The sequence below is a fragment of the Bidens hawaiensis genome, unplaced genomic scaffold (genome assembly GCF_021521415.1).
Source record: "Bidens hawaiensis isolate Kalapana, Puna unplaced genomic scaffold, B.hawaiensis_p1.1 tig00041317_1, whole genome shotgun sequence".
Taxonomy (NCBI): Eukaryota; Viridiplantae; Streptophyta; class Magnoliopsida; order Asterales; family Asteraceae; genus Bidens; species Bidens hawaiensis.
This window is the reverse complement of record NW_027505712.1, coordinates 115,951-132,124: the sequence shown is the minus strand read 5'-3', so window position 1 is coordinate 132,124 and position 16,174 is coordinate 115,951.

Here is a 16,174-nt window from a genome sequence, read left to right as displayed (position 1 = left end):
TGTATCTTGTACGTGTGACAAACTTTAACAACCTGATGATACTGGAGAGTAGTTTCAACATCCTTTTCGCTCCCGATCTGGATCTTGTGATCGAATAACACTTTAATTTCTTTCTCCGAGCAATTGATCAGCCACATGGGATCCATCACAACAATAACATCCCAAACACCATCCCTGTTCAAAACAATAACAGCCTCTCCCCGATTCACATCATAATACCACCACCTAAAATAGACATGGAAGTCTTGATCCATTGGATACATTGGTAATATCTTCAAAGTCTTCGGCTTCTTGTATCTCCAAATTTAGACAAAGTCTTCTGTTTCAGGATCTTCTTGATATGTGACACATGTAAGAATGATTTCTGAGGCGTCCAACTTCTGAAATTGCACTTGGCCTGCCTCTTGATAAACTCACAGATTTCCTTAACATGGCCTCTCTTGGGACAATACAAAAGCTCCTTATCCACAATGTCAACAACATCCATCCAGGGCAACGATTTAAGCTCACACAAGCTCTCGACATATTGTACCCTGAATGTTCTTCGAACCGCTATCTTTCTAATCTTCGACAAATATGCAATACTCACCACCTTACCAAGTTTTACCTCCTTTTCCTTCTTGTAATATTTGACAGGTTTCAAGTATATACGTTTCGGCTTTATCTTCCGTCTCTCAAACCAGTCATTTTGTTCCTGACTGTTCACCTCGTCCTCTTCAACTGATTTACCCTTATCACTTAGCACCGGATTCCCTTGGCTGTCGAATTCCTGACTGATCATCTCGATCTCTTCAACAAATTCTTTATCAAATTCAAGAAATTCTTGATTCACGTTTACGTATGCCACTGGTTCTTTATCCAACTTTTCTTCTAAGATATGTTCATTCACTAGTATAGCATCCATACCACTAACTGTATCTAGATCCTTCTTAAAATCAAATAAGAACTCGCCTTCAGTGACCTCTAACAATCTTGAAATATCAGCCCTGGTCATCTCGATCTCGTCTTCCTCTAGTTCTTCCCCAGTAACAGTAAATCGAGCAGGAGGTTTAAATGATAAAGGCTCGACATCCAAAACCTCAAGTTCCTCAACATTACTACTAGTAGTAGTCTCCCCCTGACCTTGTTCACCCTTAACAAATGGTTCAGCTACAGATTTAGCAATAACTCCAGAACTTGAACCAATTAAAATACCGACACCTCCACTCGAACTCGGATCATCTGGATTGTCATCATCAAAGCCATTATGAGTTGGGGAGCCTACATAATCAACCTTCTCTTCATCTTCCTCATCTTGATTACCCTCCTCAACTACAGAATCTTGAACAATCTCCTCAACCCTTGGTTCTACAACAATGGGTTCTACAACATGTATAACAATCACTGGCTCAACCACTGGATTAACAATCATTGTCTCAACGTGTAGATGAAGTACCAACATCCTGAACCTCATCCTGAATTACTGGTTCATCTATCTTTCCTTTACGCTTAGCATCCACTCTATCTTGATCATATTGCATTTTGAACTCTAACTCCTCAACCAATGCTTCACCATCATATACTCTGGTAAATATCTTGTCATCAGCATAAGATTTCTCCAGTTCTTGCTTCAAATTAATCCCCAATTTATCTTCCAACACAGCAAAGTATCTCATATGAAAATTCAACAAGTCAGCCTATTGCTTTCTCCTTAACTCTCCATCCTTAATGATTTTTCTTTGTTAAGCATTATCCTTCCTCAACCAATCTTTTTCCACCACCAGGCTTTCAATCTTGATACCTTTATCAGTAACTATTCCCTTCAATTAATCAAACTCTTTAAAAGTCAGGAAATCACCAAAACAACCCTCGTCGATCGATGGAAAGCTTCCAAAATCAGCAGCTTTTGATGGTGTGTTCTTCAGAGAAGCCTGCTATTGTGGAGCTTTTGTTGTAGCTTGAACTACTGGCTCTTCAATTATAAACTCTGGGTTGATCAGTGTAACAACAACTTCTGGTTGATCTACGTCTAGCTCATCAATCAATTTCAATACCAGCGATTTCGCACGTTTAGACTTACGCTTCAACCTCACAGCTTTCTTCTTCACAGGCTTATCAACTACTACCTCCAGTTCATACGCTTCATCAGCTTCTTCAGTTGATTTTTTCTTCTTTGATGCTTCCTTTTCAAACCCAGCTTGTGAATTAGCTAAGGCAACCACCTAGCTTCTGAATCAGATTCTGGCTCTTCTGGATGTTTTTCAGATGTAGCTGAATATACGACTTCCTCCTGGGTGCTTTGAGTCACGACTTCCTTCTTCATGACCTTTGTTTTATTCTTCTTTGGTGTGACAGTTTCTTCTTATGAATCAGACTCAATCTTAATGAAATGTTTACTACCCCCCCCCCACTGGAACAAAATCCACCATAAGTCTTTCTTCAGCTTCCCGATTAGAGTCACTACCATCCTTTCGCCATTTGTTATCCGATGGGGTGATATAATCCTTATTCCCAAGTGACCAAATAACCCGCCTGAACTTTGGAATCTGGTTCTCTTTCCTGTTCTTGTATGAATACAGCTTGACAATATTATTACCCGTCATGTGATCAAAGAAAATCACAGCACCTTCTTTTTTCACAATAGGAAACAACTCATCAACAAACATCTGAATGAATCTCGGGTATTGCAACCACTAATCCTTTCCAAAGTTCAGCTTCATGTTATCTAACACCATCCTCGAAAAGTTATACTTCAGATTTAGACAAAGTGCTGCAATAGTGCTCATCTGGTAATCCAAGATCTCATCATAACCTCCTTTACGATGCCCCAGACAATGTACAACTATGTGTACCAAGAACTTGTATGGTCTCGACAAAGCAATCCTCCTCAATGACAACTTGTTTACAGACTCTCTATAACCCATCCTCATAAAACACCCTTTAACCATCCTTTCATCCAAATCAACTGGATCAGAAGCATCATCCCCAAACTTCCACACCTTTCGAATCAAATCCTCGATAATCACAATCTTCTTCCCCTGAATCTCAGACTGTATATCCATACCAAATACCACAGCATTCTTACAGAACTTAGTAATGATACTCTCATAAGGCTCAACAACATGCGTGATGGCTTTCAGAATCCTCGATCTTTTTAGGATCGGCGCCCTACAATGCCATATAAAGGTACTTTTCATAAGCAGTTAGGTTACCATAAGGGAGTCTAAATAAACCAGTGTTTTTAATAAATTATTAGAGGTCCATAGGTTTCTTCTCGAGAAGGGTCGAGAGTCCTGTTCAGTTTCTCATTAAGTTTAATATTTTATGATCCCGGTTTGAGTAAAAATCCGATTTCAAATTGAGTCTAGTTTTGATTCTCATAATTAGTTTAAATTAATTGTAATATTTAGTATTTTAGTAAAATTAATGTGTTGAAAAACACATCTGTCTTTCGCACTTATTTTAATAAGAAATCATGCTAAATTATAATGTTTATGTGTTAAAATTAGCATGTACTTGCATATCTTCATATATCCAGGTACCTGTGCATGGAAGGAGCGAAAACCAGGCTAAATCTTGAAGAAACGAGCACATGGGAGAATGCACGAGATTGAAAGAAGAAAATTAGAAAATACAAATGGATTGGAAGTAGAGGTATTAGAAGAGGATATGATAGAGGGTTGAAATACGAAGACGTATAAAAAACGGGGAAGAAAACGGAGCTAAAACGTAGATTCTACGAGCAAAACAAACAAAATAATAAAACAATATGGTCAGACCATTCCGCCCCACGGCACAGAGGGTGCCTCGCGCGGCTCAGCATGCTCAGAGTTGTACCCCGACTAATTTTTTCTATTGGATATCAGAGAACAAGAATAAGTCCCCGAGCGGAGCGGGAGATGTATGTTGGTGATTTTAGGTTTATTTCAACTATATAACCAACATTAAACAACCCTAATCGATTCATTCTACCTTTAGCCATCCCTAAGGTACCCTTGGACCAATTTTGGAGCAGGAGAGTGTTCGGGATCAATATATTAAAAACCGGTGTACTTGATTGATCATTAAGCGAGTCTGGGTTTGTTTATTCGGTTCTTCTTGTGTTTTCATCTATTCCAGAACATGTATGTGCTTGTTGTTCTTGATGATTATCGGCTAGATCCCGTTCTACCTAGGTTTTTGATGATTACTTTGTGATTTGCAGAACTGTATCGGTTTTTTTAGATCTTATTGTTGGTTTAATGCTAAAGTAAAGAACTTTATTACAATTGTTATAATGTGTATGCACACATAGGTGGCATTTAAGTTATAGATGCATGTTTAGGTCGTATACTGTGTGTTTATGATTATTTTATGGTTTTGCTAGATGTAGTAATCAACAGGAACATTGATTGGTGATTGGTTAGAACTTCATATTCTACCTATCTAGATAGCTGACAGTTAATAGATAGTCGGGTTATCTTTGGGGTTAGGAGTTCAGGTTTAAACACTTTAACAGGAAGTTTCCGTAGTTTGATTGTAATTCCATTTTATCGATTGTTTTTAGGTTACTCCTTGTATTTTAGGGTGTATTGAGATAGTGAGACTGACGGGTGATCTATCTTTTAGGGTACCTTAGCATTGTTGGGAAACTTACAGGTAATCTGGCCAGCCAGTAAGTTTAAACGCCACTTAGAGTTTCCTTTTAGGTCACACCCAGAGAATTATCAGGGATCCTCAAGGTTTTCTAAGGGTGTCGTATTTTAAGATCCCGGTTCCATCATATTTTTCATAGCCGAGAGAAATCTAAAAGTTACAAGTAGGATTCTAAACCTAGGTACTGTTTCTCCTATCCTTGAGTTCGTCTAGGCCATAGTGTCGAAGTTTGATAGTTTCAGTGTCATTTTTAGTTTAATTAGTCACTTGTTTAATCAATAAAATCATTAAGTTCTTAGTCAGAGTCTAGTCTAGGTGTCTCTACTATCGCTTGGGTTCGATATTCGGACTTCATAAGGCTTTACTACAGTCGATAGTTGCGCTTGCCTGCCTAGTGGTCTAGCATTAGAAGAGTCTAGGTTTACAAATTTAAAACTAGAGTGTCTCGGTTAGATTAGGTTATGTTAAGTTTTTGTAGACCGATTTTAGCACATCAAATTTTTGGCACCATTGTTGGGGATACTTAGGCGACAACGAAAATTTCTTTAATTGAACTTTATTGGTTAATTGGTCTTTTTATGTCTTGAGTTGTGGTGTGTCTTGTGAGTCCATGTCTTTGTGTGCTTTTGTATTTTGTCTTGTGAGTCTTTTTGACTCTTTTATTTTGTGTCCTAATCATGTGCGAGATTTGTGGATGACCCCATTTCACTGTACGTTGTCCAAATTCATCGAGGTACTCCATGGACTATGATGTTAACCCGTATTCGCAGCTGCAGCCATATGAAACACGAGAAGAATTACTAGAACGAATGAGAGCGGCGAGGGAAGAAAGAGATCGGGAAATTCAAGCTATAATAGATAATATCAAGGCGATCTTGAAACTGCGAAATATTTCCTTTTATGACACTAAAGGAAATTTAATTGCAATTCAAATTGCCACAGGTGCGATAATACCTATAGTTTCAGACTCAGAGTTTATATTCAACAACGAGGATCTTCAGTCAGAGTAAGACGGAGACGATAATGGACGAACAAGTCCCACCTTTGGTTCAGCAGAAAGGTAAATCAACTCATCAGTATCACATGCTTTGTAGCTGTGGACCATAGCCCATTGAAGACGATTTTAGGTGTGATGAGGAGACAGAGACAACATATTTACCTAAAGAAGTTGCGGTTGATAGTGAAGAGAGCGACTCGGGGATGTAGAACGGCACAGAGAAGGAAAATATTTCTTCATGGGAGCTCGAATTTGGTGACGAGTTATTATATTTGCCAACTCCATGTTGTGAAGAAGAAGTGTTTGGCCCACTTGGTGATTTAAAGCTTCTTGAGGATTTTACTGTATGACGAGCCAAGTGTGGGGATCAAGATAGACCCTAGTGAGGAGAGCCATGATGTAGTAAGTGACTCGGTTATTACGACATTACATCTCGAATCTAATAAACCAAAAAACAAACTGTACTCAATCTCCATTCGGGACGTGTCGAGGTTTGAAAAATTGGCTAGCAGAGAAAGGATACTGAGGCTCACGGATCGAATTATGCATAAGAATTTGTCATACCCACCTAACTTCACCGAATCATTATGTAGGGATGGCCACCTCTTGGATTGCATGCATATCATACAATTTGGTCCTGAGAAAATCAACACTTGGTGGGCCGAGTTAAAATTTAAATGTTTGGGCCCATAAGAGCTTTGTAGTTGGTTTCTTCCAAACCATTTGTAAGAGGAGAGTCTTGAGGAGCATTGATAGGAAGGGGATAAAGGAGAAGCCTCTAGTTGAGATTTCGGGAGCGAGTCCGGCTGAAGACCCTTCTACAACCCGGTAATTTGTTTTTCTATCTAGTTTATTTTATTTTGCTGTTATTTCTTTGGTATGCTAGGTGTTTTTTTTCTCTTGTTTTCATGTTGTTTCAGGTTTGTGTATAGATGGTTGATGAGCTAGGCTTTGAAGAAAGTGTGGGGTTGCCGACTGCCGCAGGATTACCGTACCGTTTTCAGAATCACTAATTGTTGATTGCTGTTTTCGTACGTGAGTGACAGCTTGGTAAAGAGCACTTGAGTTTGAGGCTTTTGTTCGAGTTGGAGGGAAAGGAACATGATTCACTGCACACTTTCATGGATAAATTTTTTAGGGGAATTTGCTCCATTTTACCTTTTTTACGCTTTATTTGTGACTTTTCCTTGTCTCACAATTGAGGAATAGGGATGGGGAATTGACGTTTTGAAAAGAAAAATAAAATTAAACTAATAAAAAATTTAGAAAAATCATAAAAAAAATTGAAGAATGCCCTGAAAATTTAAATTAAGTTTGCAAAATAATGGAAAATGATAGAAAAATTCAAGATTGGTTTTTCAAAACTATTATTATATATGAGATTAAATAAAGATAACGCACTAAGATTGGTAGGCTCAACTAGCTTTGAAAGGTTTCCCCTGATTATTGTTATTAATATACATAGTAATCATAAGCCTTGTGGGTTCCTATGACGCACCGAAACATCAGTAAGGGTTGAGTCCCCGTCCCGGGAACGATCTGGGGACGGAAACGCCGCCGATACACGTTGGAAATGTTTCCTAAACAAATCCGATTAATGGGGATGGGTCCAAAACATTTCTAGGCCTTTTGGGATGTCTTTAGAAACCCTGTAGTGAATTCTAACGGTAAATTCCAGCGGTGGAGCAACAGTTTCTGCTGAATTTCACAGGAAGAAGAAGGGAGAAAAAGATTGCGGCTGTAACTTGTGAAATAGAATAGCGGCTTTTTGGTTTTAGGTTTAAACAAGTTTAGTTTTTTTAACATTTAACCCCCCTTTACCTTTCACTTGTTTGCATTTAGTCCCTAAAACTTTTAAACTTTCAGATAAAAGTGTTTTTTCTCCAATCTATTCTCTCTAGGCTTGTGTATTTCATTTGTAACCACAATGTCTAGTACGACCTCCTTGTGCTCGTCTCTTTGCAGCATTCATCCTATATTTTCTCGAAGGAAACACAAACCTTATCACTCCAGGAATTATTTAGCACATGATTAGTAAGGTAGGTAGCTAATGATAGTGACCAAGTGTAATTAACTCTTTACATTACTCCTCAGGTCCTACCCACTACCCTTTATGATTTCACTTGTACTAGTTTCTACTACTCTCACAATCATGCAAACATACATATAACCTACATTCTTATCCCTAGCAATTATGCTAGCATACACATATTCTTCTCTAGCAATTAAGCTAGCGTACACACATTCTTCTCTAGCAATTAAGTTAACATACACACATTCTTCTCTAGCAATTAAGCTAGCATTTATACATTCTTCTACTTTTATTTAAAATACATATGCATATATTCTTAAATCTTTACATGAACTTAATCATGTGCTTTAGCATTCTCGAGTTTGTTTGAGTGACACATGGCTTTCTTGAACTGGCATCTTTTTATTTCCTTCTCTAAGTCCCATTTTATGTTCGAGTCTAAGCATATAGGATGCTTATTCTCTCGAACTTAGGCTCTGATACCAACTTGTAAGGCCCCAATCCCAGTGCCCTACAGTGGGTGTTGGATTTACTCATAAACATAGTTCTAAACATCATTGTGAATTTAAACTTTTTGCAGAATAATAAAAGTCAACTATTTTACAAACCATACACTACTTGTCTTAAAACATTAAAAACAGTCTCAACATAAAACATCACATGACTCTTTCTTCTCTCGATACCAGTCTCTTATATTCTTCGATGCCATGTGTCCAACCTCAAGCTAGTTGTTTCATTCTACTCGCCTGCGTGCATACTAAAAGTCAGTTACGCTAAGTGAGTTCTAATTTAACAAGTCATAGGCTAGTCTTACAAGATATTCGTATCCGAGGATACTATTCTTAGCTTTACACTGTGTACTTGCTTTATTATACCTCACATACACCTTGTTTTACTCTTTCATATACATATATGTTGAGTCGGACATTTACAAAGGAAGATTGGAATCTTCTCAACCTCCTCAAAAAATCGGCTAAGTATGGACTACGAGCAAGCTTGGACATTCGAGCATGGTTTCACTACCTCGAGCACGATGTCTTATGGGTATAAGACTATCTTCTGGAATTTCTTCAAAGTGTTGAAGGCTTCAAGCAAGCTACACTTCATCAAGCAAGAATTTTCTTCATCGAGTATGGATTGCCAATCGAGCGAAAACTTGATATATTCAGCTTAAACCAAGTGTTTCGAGCATATTGGTGGGTCGAGCATGGATGCAATAATGAAAGATATCAAATGTTCTAAGTATCAACTTCGAGCATGGTTCAGTCCCGAGCAAGCTTTACATCCGAGTATGCTGAAGATTGTTCTCAATAAGTTACTAAGGCAAGGATTGAAGATATCTAGAAGAACATGATTGCTCGAGGGACTTATTCGAGAAAAAAAAGGATTAGTCAAGAAGATTGAAGTCTGCTATAGGAGAATATTTTCCATTTAAAAATATTCTAAGTAAAGTCTGCTCGAAGACTTGTATCGAGCATGATGTGCATATCAAGTCTGCTCTACCAGGATATATCATACTCGAAGACTTGTCTACACTTGTATTTATTTTGTCATTCATTGTGTAATCATTAGGGTATTCTAGAAAGAATGTCAGGGCCTAAAAATAGTGTCCTAGGTTTCCATTTATTGAGGGAGCGGACAAGGCACAGAATACGAGAGCACAAACACCTGAGCGAATATTCCTTTTTGTGTATTCTCGTATTGCCGCCGCCGCCTTCACGAAACCCTAGATATTCCTTGCATTTCATTCAATGTTCCATTAACGATATATTAAATATAGTGAATTTTTATCTTTGATTGTTCTTACTGATTATCCATTATTGTTCAAACCTTCATTCCCATCCCTTGAATATACTGATTCCGCCAGGATATTCAAGAGGCCTTTGGGTTCATTAGATCTGGTGTGTTCTTTTCAACCTATATAGGTTTGGCACCTGGTCCGGTCCTGACAAGTGGTATCTGATCTTTGGAAGCTCTCTGAAGGCCACGGGACTAAAGGTTTTGAGATAAAGGTTGAAGCTTGGAAGGGTTAACGTATTGCTGAGTCCAGATCTGAAGAGAGGATGATCAAGAAGTGTCTACAAACAAAATACCAAGGTTGCTCGGTCAAGAAAACTACATAAAATGGAAAGTATTGCTTGAAGCCGCCGTCAACTACAATGACACTGAGCTGTGGAACTCTATCAAGGACGGACCATATGTTTCAGAGGCAGCTCCAAACAATAACGCAGTCGTAGAAAGGCAGATGAGAAGAATAGATGACAAAGCCTTGTCTATGTTGAAATTGGGTCTATCGTGGGAAATCCTGACTAATGTGAATCATCACACTAATGCAAAAGACATGTATGATGCTGTCGTTATGCTGAGTTGAGAGATATCAAGAAAGATCGACTGAAGCAACAACTTGACAGATTCAAGTTCAAGGAAGGTGAAAGACTAAAATCAGTGTTACAGAGGTTCATGGAAATTGTGAATGAAATTAGAACCATTGATTTACATATTACTGACTTTGATTTGAACAAAAAACTGCTCACATCACTCTCTGGTGATTGGTATACTGCCAACAAATTCATCAGAGAGAAAGCTAATTTTCCCAACTTCAAGTTGGATGATGTTATATCATTCCTGCAAGCTGCTGAGCATGAGATGATTGAAAATCACATGATTAGGGAAGATAAGCCAAGTTTACTAGTGATAAATGCACTTTTTGCACCAATGGGCAATATTTCTGTCAAATCTCAGCAACACCCGATTGTGGAAGAACCAGTAGAGATAGGATCAATGTGCGGAGGAAGTCAGCCAAGATTTAACATTCAAATGATTGAAGATGACAGTGTATCAACAGCTAGTGGACATCCTCCATATGATCAAAATTCAAACCAAGGGACTGACTACCAGGCACTATTCTCCATGTTCACAGACTCCTATAATGCTTTTGTGGCGAAGAATCTAATTTATACAAGTGTTGTGCAAGAAGACTTGGAAGTCAGCCAAGATTTAACATTCAAATGATTGAAGATGACAGTGTATCAACAGCTAGTGGACATCCTCCATATGATCAAAATTCAAACCAAGGGACTGACTACCAGGCACTGTTCTCCATGTTCACAGACTCCTATAATGCTTTTGTGGCGAAGAATCTAATTTATACAAGTGTTGTGCAAGAAGACTTGGAAAAAATTGATGCAGATGATCTGGAAGACATGAATCTCAAGTGGCAGGCTGCTATGCTGGCTGTGAGAAGTAAGAGGCTATACAATAGAACTGGAAGATCAACCTTCTCTAGGTCAAATGAAAGAATTGGATTTGATAAGTCAAAAGCTATCCGCTACAATTGCCAACAGCCAAGGCACTTTGCAAGAGAATGCAACATACCTAAGCAGTATGGCAACGAAGTGAATCAGAATCAGTTTTACCAGAACCAACATCAAAATCTACAAAGGTATCAACAGAGAAATCAACCTATGAACCAGAATCCCTATCAACATCAGAACAGGCCCCAATAACAAGCCCAGCCTCAGCAAAGGAACAACTAACTGCAGATACAAGGGAATCAAAACAGGGGAGTTACTAATGCTGTCAATCAGAACAGGGATCAAGGGAATGTTGCTGTAACCATGGGGGCCTCAAGATGGTGATTTCCATTGGAGTAACCATGCAGATGAAATTGAAAAAGGCTAATGTTTCATACATGGCCAAAGTGCATGAGAAAGCAAAATCTTCAAACTCTCAGGTACCCACTGAACCTTCTATTTCTGACCTTCTATTAATCATTGATGATCTCAACAGAGAGGTTGGAAACTTGAGAAGTGAGTGTGGAAGGAAAAATGCAATGTTGAATGTGTATGGAACTAGTGAGTCTACCTATGATGAACAAATCAAAAGTTTGGAAGAGGAATGCATGCATGCTTACTTGACACAGTAAAAAATGAGAGTGGAAATAGAAGGATTGAAGAATATGTACAAAGAAGAAAAGGTGAAAAGCACAGAGCTGCTGATTGAAATGGACTTTCTTAAGAACCTTTTGTCCACAGAGAACATAATTAGACACACAGAAAAGATGAATCCTGAAGATAAGTACAAGAAGGTTCCACCACCCTTTTGTGACAAGTATCCACTCAAAGTTGACAAAGAGCAAAGAGAGAAATACTTGAAGCAATTCAAGAGTGTTTTTGAGGACAAGAAGGAGTTTTTAAAGATGTATGACAATGTGATAGTGGATAAAGATGGTGAGTTTGTGATGAAGGAGAGTGCTGGACCAACTGAAAAAGAAAAGAAACCTATTGAAGCCAAAGTAAAATGGAGTGAATATTCAAGTGAGGGAAGCACTTGCAGTTGTAAGAGTAATAGGCCTGACAAGAAAAAGAAGCCTACAAAGAAGAAAAATGATGAGAAGATACCAATGGTTCCTAAGGTAAATCAAAGAATGAAGAAACATTATGAGAAGATGAGAAGAGAACACAGAGCCTTTGATCTGTGTGAAAGATCTCAATCCAAGAATGACAAGTCAAGAAGCTATACAAATGATCATTTTCATGCTCCAATTTATCCTTTATTCTCCAATCATGAACTCTTTGATATAGGAGATGTTGACTATGTGCCTAGGAGAAGTTTTGTGTCTGAAAAGAAAGTTGGTTCATCAAACACTTCTGCGAAGCTGAAGGAGATCAAGTTTGTAAAAGAGAAGTATCCACAAAAGCTTGATGTGAATAGACCAATCAAGATGGATTTTAGCAGATCTCTTTGGGTTTTGACTTCCCAAGGCCAAGTGACAAGATTAAAGACAAAAAGGAATTGGAAGAACTTGGGAGCTTCACAAAAGTGTGGTGCAAAAAGTGTGACTCTTATGGACATCACACTAATTATTATTGGATGGAAGAAGAAAAGGAATATATTATTCATGATATCTTCTGTGGACAGGACATGAAGGCATACAAGCAGATGTATGAGAAATATTTGAATGATGAGAAAGATCCATCAGATGATGACGCTCATAGAGTGAAGTTAGAGAAAAGACTGACGGCAGTCCTGAAATTGAATGAATCAACCAGTGAATCTGACAAAACCATCAGAGGAAAGAGGTCCAATTTCAAAGGAAAACGTGTAGAAAGACCTGGTTTTCTTAATGGTGATGAGAAATACCTCCTGAAGTAAGGTTTTGAGCCAAGAGGTTTTCAGTGGAAGACTAAGGAATCTGTTATCAAGAAAAAGGAATATGTGATTGAACAAGTTGAAGTCAAGAAAGTTGAAGAGAATGTGGAATTTGGATATGAATCAGATGATTCATATGAAGTTGTGCATGAAGATCCAGTTCCAACCTCTATTGAAGTCTCAAATGATTCTGATGTGCAAACTATTAATGTTTGTACTTCAGACAGTAACTGATCATCTTATTTTTGTATGTGCAGGGACAGACCACTGATATGAATGACATATGGTATATGGACAGTGGGTGTTTCAAGCACATGATATGTGACAGAAGTGCACTTGTCAACTATGAAAGAAAATTTGAAGGACCGGTAGCCTTTGGCAGTGATGAAAGTAGAGGGAAGATTGTTGGAAGAGGCACACTAACAAATGGCAAAGTATCCTTTGAGAATGTGCTGCATGTTGAAGGACTACAATACAATTTGCTCAGCATTTCTCAAGTTTGTGACAAAGGATACAAGGTTGCTTTTGATGATGCACACTGTTTCATTTTGAAGCCTGAGTTTGTCATCCCACCTGAAATGATAATGATGATGGCACCAAGGAATGGAAACCTCTATGAACTGAGAATGTAGAATGCAATTTCTAGAGGTGGCTCATGCTTTGTATCTAAGGCAACTAAAAATGAAACAAAAATATGGCACAAAAAGATGTGTCACGTTAATCTCAAAAACATGAACAAACTGGTGAAAGGAGAGCATGTAATAGGACTTCCTACAAAAGAATTCAAGATGGAAGAAAAATGGTCTTCATGCATCAAGGGGAAGCAACACAAGTCTACTCACAAGAGTAAATTGATTAACACAATTGAAGAGGTACTTGAACTGCTTCACATGGATCTATTTGGTCTAGTGAGTGTCCCAAGTATAGGAAAGAAAAGATTCTGCCTTGTGATTACAAATGACTATTCAAGGTTCACATGGGTATGCTTCTTAGGGAGAAAGGATGAAACACCTGAATTAATCAAGGGATGTGTTATCAGAATGGAAAATCTACTTGGTAAGAAGGTGAAAGTAATTAGAAGTAACAATGGAACAAAATTTAAAAATGGAATTATGGATGAATTCTGCACTTCTAAAGGGATCTTTCAGCGATACAGTGCTCCAAGGACCCCTTAATAAATGGTGTTGTATAGAGAAGAAACATAACACTCATAGAAACTGCAAGGACCATGATAGCAGATGCATACCTACTAGCTACATTTTGGGCAGAAGCTATCAACACTGCATGTTATGTGCAAAACAGGGTGCTGTTAAACAAAACTCATAACAAGACTCTATATGAGATACTTTTCAAAAGGAAGCCTTATGTGAAGTTTTTAAAGCCCTTTGGTTGTAAGTGCTCATTATTGAATACAAAAGACTATCTGAACAAATTCCAATCCATTAGAATGCTTTTTTTGTGGGGTATTCGTCGCAATCAAAAGCTTATAGAGTTTATGTCAAGGAGCATATGTGTGACATTGAGTCATCAGACATTGTTTCAATGAAAGTCACTTTGACAATGTTGATGGACCAAAGTGGCTGTTTGATTTGGAAAAGTTAATCAAGTCATTCAAAATCTACAGTGAAGACATGGAAGAAAGTCTGTTTAGGACAAGTGCGGAAGAAAAGGGAAAAAAAAAAACAGATTGATCTTGACAGACTATGGTCAAAGGTAGGTGCTGGTGACAAGGAATTTAACTTTGTGAAGAGTAAGAAAGGGTTAGATGATGGTGAATATGTTGGACCTGATACTGAAGTTGAAATTTCGAATGACGGTCCAAGTGCAGTGGAAAGTGATCAGATGCAAAGTCAGTCAGAAGAGACAAATATAAATGAAGACAGATTCCAATCACTTTTTGATTCACTACAAATTGGAAGCAATGAAGCATCTACATCAGGGCATGCAAACAACCAAACTGCTGAGAATGAAGAAGAGCCATAGGTTGATGTTCCTGATGTAAATATTTCAAACCTAGATGCTGAAATTGTTGCAGATAAGATCATACAGACTTCCTTAGTTGAAAGAAACCATCCTGCTGAAAATATCATTGGTGACCTGCATGAAAGAGTGACAAGAAGTTCAATTGAAAGGGCAAACATTTGTCTTTATGCTTTCTTTCTCTCCCAAGTTGAACCCAAGTACATCAATCAAGCTTTGAAAGATAACAGTTGGGTAGAAGCAATACAAGAAGAGTTGGCTCAATTCAGGGACTTAAAAGTTTGGGAATTGGTTGACAAACCCAGAGGAAAATATGCAATAGGAACCAAATGGGTGTTCAGAAACAAGAAGGATGGGAGAGAAATTGTAATTAAGAACAAGGAAAGACTGATGGCTTTAGGATGCTAACAAGAAGAAGGAGTTATTATTGAAGAAGTCTTTGCTTCAACAGCCAGATTGGAAGCCATCAGAATTTTCTTAGCCTATGCAGCATCTATGAACATAAAAGTCTATCAATTAGATGTGAAGTCTGCATTCCTAAATGGAAAAATTGATGAAGAAGTCTGTGTTACTCAGCCTCCTGGATTTGAAGATCCAAATCATCCAAACAAGGTGTACAAACTGAGCAAAGCATTGTATGGACTACATCAAGCTCCTAGAGCTTGGTATGATGAGCTCTCAAACCACCTTCTGGATAATGGATTATGTTGGGGTGCAATTGATAAGACTCTATTCTATAAGAGAATGAAAAGAGACTTGCTGTTAGTACAAGTGTATGTGGATGACATCATTTTTGGTTCTACCAATGAACAAATGTGCAAAGACTTTGGACTGGTGATGAAAACAAAATACAAGATGAGCTCTATAGGACAGATGAATTTCTTCCTTGGATAGCAAATGTAGCAGAAATCTGATGGAATATTCATAAATCAATCCAAGTATGTGCAAGAAATTCTCACCAAGTTCAAGTGCCATGACTTCAAGACAGTGTCCACTCCAATGGATATACATAAGAAAATGGTGGCTGATGAAAAGGGGGAGCCTGTTGATCAACATGAATATAGGGCCAAGATAGGATCACTGGTGTATTTGACAGCTTCAAGGGCAGATATCATGTTTGAAGTTTGTGTATGTGCAAGATTCCAAGCAAACCCTAAGGTCTCCCACGTGTTAGTAGTGAAGAGAATATTCAGATACTTGAAAGGCAAAGCAGATTTGGGCATCTGATATCCAAAGAACACCTCATTTGACTTGATGGCTTATACTGACAGTGACTATGATGGTTGCAACATGAGCAGGAATTCAACATCAGGAGGATGCCAATTTCTAGGGAATAGGCTGGTGTCATGGCAATGCAAAAAACACACCACAATGTCAATCTCAACTACTGAAGCTGAGTA